Source organism: Bufo gargarizans, chromosome 3, assembly GCF_014858855.1.
Source record: "Bufo gargarizans isolate SCDJY-AF-19 chromosome 3, ASM1485885v1, whole genome shotgun sequence".
Classification (NCBI taxonomy): domain Eukaryota; kingdom Metazoa; phylum Chordata; class Amphibia; order Anura; family Bufonidae; genus Bufo; species Bufo gargarizans.
Window position 1 is genome coordinate 110,718,401 of NC_058082.1, and position 6,115 is coordinate 110,724,515.

The window sequence follows — 6,115 nt, forward strand, 5'->3', positions numbered from 1 at the left end:
TCTTGATGTCAGGTGGCCATGACCCGTACGGGTCACGACCACGCCATGTGGCCGTACCCTTAAGGTGGGTTTACACTGCACGATGTTTCAGCTGATTTTCGAGAAGGAAGCGTTCCTTCCCGACAGTCCGCTGCTCGTTCAGTGAAGGAGACACATTTACATGCAGCGATCTCCTTCACTGTATGGGGATGAGGGATCGCAATAGCTGTTCAGACCGCACGATCTGCTGCCCAGAAACAATGATTGGTGTGCCTGCACGAAAGACAGGATCACCCGATGATTGTGCTCATTCATCGGGCGATTGGCAGCACATTTAGATGGGCAGATTCTCGGGAACGAACTTTCGCAGGAATGGTCGTTTCCAATAATCTGCCGGAAAAAATCGAGCAGTCTAAATCCATCTTTATACTTCACTGAAGATTTGAGAATGCTGCTTCCTTCCAGTTTGCATTTAGCTGATGCTTCCATCTACTTTGTACTTTACACAATATACACATATGCGCACGTATTGTTGACTTCCACTTACTCCTCCACAGTAATACAATGCTCTTGTTGACTTCTGATCAATGTGTTTAGTTTTGCTCTTGTTCCCAGCATTGTATTGTAATGGACACCTCTGTCTGTGCAGTGCACATTGTCGCTACTAAACGCTATGCATACACTATGACTACTATATCAAGAATGATTCATTAAAAGCAACCAGATTTCAGCCTTTTACATGTGCCAATTATGAGCTCCCGAAGGCCACCGAACAGTCAGTTGATGGACTGCCAACAGTAATGCAAATGATCGTATTGGTTGAGGAACCATTTATTTGTTCAGTTATCTACCTGTGTGACACTCTTTTAGGGTCCATTCACACGTCCGCTATTGTTTTGCAGTATGCAAAACACGAACACCGGCCATGTGAGTTCCGCATTTTGCGGACCTCACATGGCCGGCACTACGATAGAAATGCTTATTCTTGTCTGTGGCTGCGGACAAGAATAGGACATGCTCTATCTTGAAATGAATGGTTCAGCACCCGTTCTGCAAAATTGCGGAATGGATCCGAACCCATTCATTTGGGCGTGTGAATGGACCCTAAACAAGTAGTGATTGACATGCTATATTATCAATCGGTGCTTGTTACATAAGCAGAAATCTCACCGTGTAAACGGCGTCTTCGTTCAAGGTTGCAGGGTCCCCCGCCATTATGTTTCATGCTGCAACAATGATGTCACGATAAAAGGGCATGTGACTGATGCAGCCAGAGCTGTGTTAAAGATACATTTTTCCATGGACAACCCTAATAATATTTATTTATATAGCACTATAATACTCCGCAGCACTTTACAAATTCAGAAGGTTCATGTACAAGACAAAAGACCTCACATCGTAACTGGCTAAGGCTACTTTCACACTAGCGTTCATCGGTCCGCTCGTGAGCTCCGTTTGAAGGGGCTCACGAGCGGACCCGAACGCAGCCGTCCAGCCCTGATGCAGTCTGAATGGAGCGGATCCGCTCAGACTGCATCAGTCTGGCGGCGTTCAGCCTCCGCTCCGCTCGCCTCCGCACGGACAGGCGGACAGCTGAACGCTGCTTGCAGCGTTCGGGTGTCCGCCTGGCCGTGCGGAGGCGTGCGGATCCGTCCAGACTTACAATGTAAGTCAATGGGGACGGATCCGTTTGAAGATGCCACAATATGGCTCAATCTTCAGGCGGATCCGTCCCCCATTGACTTTACATTGAAAGTCTGGACGGATCCGTACGAGGCTATTTTCACACTTAGCTGTTATATGCTAAAATAATGCAGACGGATCCGTTCTGAACGGAGCCTCCGTCTGCATTATTATGATCGGATCCGTTCAGAACGGATCCGATCGAACGCTAGTGTGAAAGTAGCCTTATCTACAACAAAGACTAGGAGTGAGGGCACTGCTCGCAAGAGCTTGCAATCTATGAGTATAATGCCTCATTCACACGACAGTTGCTTTTTTTTTGCATCCACAAATTGTGCGTCCGCAAAAAAAACGGATGCGGCATCCTTTTTTTTTGGGGAGGATCCGTTGTAATAAACGCCTATCCTTGTCCGCAAATGTGAAAAAAGTAGGACATGCACAACAGACGCGGAACACAAACGGATGAACTATCAGCATTTTTTTGCTGAACCATTGAAATGAATGGGTCCCCATCCTATCCGCAAAAAAAAACAAAAAAAAAAAACGGAACGGAGGCCGAGAAAAACTGTCGTGTGCATGAGGCCTAAGTCGGATACAGCAATTTTTTTCTAGCCCTCAGAATGGAAAGATTCAAACTGACCAAATTTCAGCGGTCATTTTGAAACGTCTGTGTCCAGCAGTTGATCAGTGGATGGGTTTTACATAGAATGACCTACAGCAGAGCATGCATAAGGTAGTTGATGGATCTGCCCCCACTTGCTGTCAGCTGAATGATCTTTCTGTCTCTCCCGACTCCCCCATACACGTTCATATTTGATTCTGCTGAGCATGAATGTGATTTCTGTGGGGAGAGAGACACTTTCAGACACTTATTTTCCTAGAGAAATAAAGGATCAGGTGAAAAAAGTCAACTTGCCCAAATCTTCTCATCCCTGGCACCATCTGTCGGAGGAGAGTCATGAGTTCCCCATACACATTAGATTGTCAGCCAAACCCACCATTCTCAGCAATACACTTTCTCCCTCTAGCTAGGGGATCAGCGACCTCCGGCACTCCAGCCGTTGTGAAACTACAACTCCCGGCATCCTCCATTCACTTCTGTGAGAGTTCAGGGAACAGCCAAGCAAGTGTGCATGATGGGAGATGTAGTTTCACAGCAGTTGGAGTGCTGGAGGTTGCTGACCCCCTGGTCTAGCAGATTTTTAACACCAAACAGGGACAGATGCTTCTAGAAACCAAGGGGGATATTTATTAAGACCGTCGATTTATACGCTGCTGGTGGATGTACCTAAGTTAGGCTACTTTCACACTAGCGTTTAATATTTTCCATCAAAGGGTCTCAATACCGGAAAAGAAAAATGCTTCAGTTTTGTCCCCATTCATTGTCAATGGGGACAAAACGTAACTGAACAGAAAGGAATGCTCCAAAATGCATTCCGTTCCGTTCTCATACCGGAGAGCAAACCGCAGCAAACTTTCCGACCTGGGATGCAGAGCAAGACGGATCCGTCATGACCCACAATGCAAGTCAATGGGGATAGATCTGTTTTCTCTGACACAATAGAAAACGGATCCGTCCCCCATTGACTTTCAATGGATTTCATGACGGATCCGTCTTGGCTATGTTACAGATGATACAACCGGATCTGTTCATAACAGATGCAGACGGTTGTATTATCAGTAACGGAAGCGTTTTTGCTAAGCCCTGACGGATCCAGCAAAGACGCCGGTGTGAAAGTAGCCTTAGGCCCCTTTCACACGTGTGAGTTTTCTGCACGGGTGCAATGTGTGATGTGAGCGCATAGCACCCGCACTTAATCCTGACCCATTCATTTCAATGTGTCTGTGTACGAGTGTTGTGTTTTTTGGTTTTTTTTTTTGTTTTTTTTTTCACGCATCAGTTATGTGTTGCGTGAGAATCGCAGCATGTTCTATATTCTGCGTTTTTCACGCAGCCCTGGCTCCATAGAAGTGACTGGGTCTTCAGTGAAAAAAGCATTGCATCCGGAAGCAGGTGTGGATGCAGAGCGTTTTTCAATGATGGTTGCTGAGAGATATTGTTTGTAAACCTTCAGTTTTTTATCACCAGACATCCCAACCTGCAAAAACTCATTTCAGGGAGGTTTTCATTTTTTTTTTGCCTAAAGGGTTAACGGTAAAGTGTCACACATAATTACAGTTACTCACCTCAACATGTCTCTTACAGTCATTTAACCCACCATGGGAAATTGAAAAATCACTGCTGCAAACAGTGCAGCGAGCTACACTTTCATTATTTTTTACCCCTATTAGACGAGGGTACACTTTAGTGTAGTCAGGGGTGAAGTGCGTTTTGTACTTCTTTTTTTTTTACTTGCAGATTCTGCCATGGTGCTGAGCTCTGTCACTGCTGAGTGATCAGATCGTCACTTTGACTCACAACACTCTCTCTTTTGGCAAACAGTCAGTGACTGATTCTTAAGTGCCGCCTCTCCCCGCCTCCCTCCTCCCTCCCCTCCCCTCCCTCCTCCCTCCCCTCCCCTCCTCCCTCTGAGATCAGACATCCAGTTGCGGCCACATCGGCTTCTTCTTGCACTGTACAGTGCGCACGCGCCGAGACACTGCTACAGGTGCCGGAAAGGACAGTGCCACCTCTCCCCGCCTTCCTCCCTCTCCTCCCTCCCCCTCTTTGAGATTATCCCGCGCGTGCGCACAGGCTCAGATGCGCCGTTGCGGACTGCATCGGCTTCTTCTTGCACTGTAAGTGCGCACACGCCGAGACACTTCTACAGGTGCCGGAAGGGTTTACTGCGAGCAAACCTTTCCGGGACCTATTGTCTCACTTGCGGGCGTCAGGGAGCCGCTATCTAATAGCGGGAGACTCCCTGAACGTCCGGGAGACTTGAGATCCCTGTATCACGCGCGTGAAAAACGTATCAAAACGCATTGCACTTGCGTGGAAAAAACTTAACTGAACGCAATTGCAGACAAAACTGACTGAACTTGCTTGCAAAATGGTGCGAGATTGGCTCCGGATGCGTTCAGTCAATCTGTCACGCTCATGTGAAAGAGGCCTCTACATAACTATTACACTTGCTGCCGCCGGCTGTGCGACATGCTTTAAACTATGCCAGCTCCCTTGCTAGCGCAGTTTAAGGCGTGAGCGGGGTAAAGTCACAGATTTTGTCGCTAAACACCATTACAACAAAATCTGCGACCTAACTAGACCAAAAAGTGGCATAAAACAAATAATAAATGACCGCCCAAGAGCTTGTTCTGTCAGCACCCACATTTCAACCAGGTAAAATGGGTATATTTGTAATGTTTTCATTATTTTATGAGGCAGTGGAGAAACTTTGTTGAACGCAGGATTTTGACCAGCAAATAGAATAAAAGGTTTCTCCTGAAGCACATGAATTTAACAGAAATAACTGATGTCCTCTTATTCCCTGGTTTGCATATTATAGTCTGGAAGGGGTTACTTTTCCCTTGGGGCTTTAGATGAGCGATACATGTATTCAGGGTGTGAGTAAAGGAACACTGCCCCTCTCCGCAGCCATGATCCCCGAGACTGGTGATCAGAGAGCAAATTGGAACATAAGGTGTCATTTATCAAACTGGTGTAAAGTAGAACTGGCTTAGTTGCCCATAGCAACCAATCAGATTCCACCTTTTATTTTGGACAGCTCCGTTGGAAAATGAAAGGTGGAAGCTGGTTTTCCTTACACTAGTTTTGATAAATCTCCCCTAAAGAATTACACCGGCTGAAGCAAAAAGTAACTGTTCCAAACTGTCACTGGCAATAATTGAGCTGTAGACACCCTGACTGACATTTTAGCTGTGGCGTGTGTTCTTCTGTCTTTGGCCAGGGCTTCATCCTTCTGTCAGGCCATATGTCCTCAATAAAACGCTCCATTCACTTGTTTGCAGTCAATAGGGCAGCCAAGTTGTTTTCCTCTAAAAGTAATCAACTATGTCAAAGTGTTATATGTCAGTCGCCAAGTAAGGCCTCTTGCACACGACCATATGGCTTTTTAAGTATTTTGCGGTCCTCAAAAAACAGATCCGCAAAAAATACGGATGACGTCCGTGTGCTTTCCATTTTTTGCGGAACGGAACAGCTGGCCCCTGATAGAACAGTACGATCCTTGTCCGTTATGCGGACAATAATAGGACATGTTCTATCTTTGAACGGAACGCAAAGACGGAAATGGAAGGCATATGGAGTACCTTCAGGTTTTTTTGCAGATCTATTGAAATGAATGGTTCCGTATACGATCCAGAACGTAAACGGGGGGGAAAAAAAACGTTTGTGTGCAAGAGGCCTAAAGCAAATGATAAGAACTAAAAAAAACTGGGTGGCTTAAACATATATATTTTTTATTTTATTTTTTTACAAAAAACACTCCCAATTCTGTCACCACAGAGCTCTTGTCCCCTCCTGCTGAACCAGAAATGTGATGTGCCGTCTCCA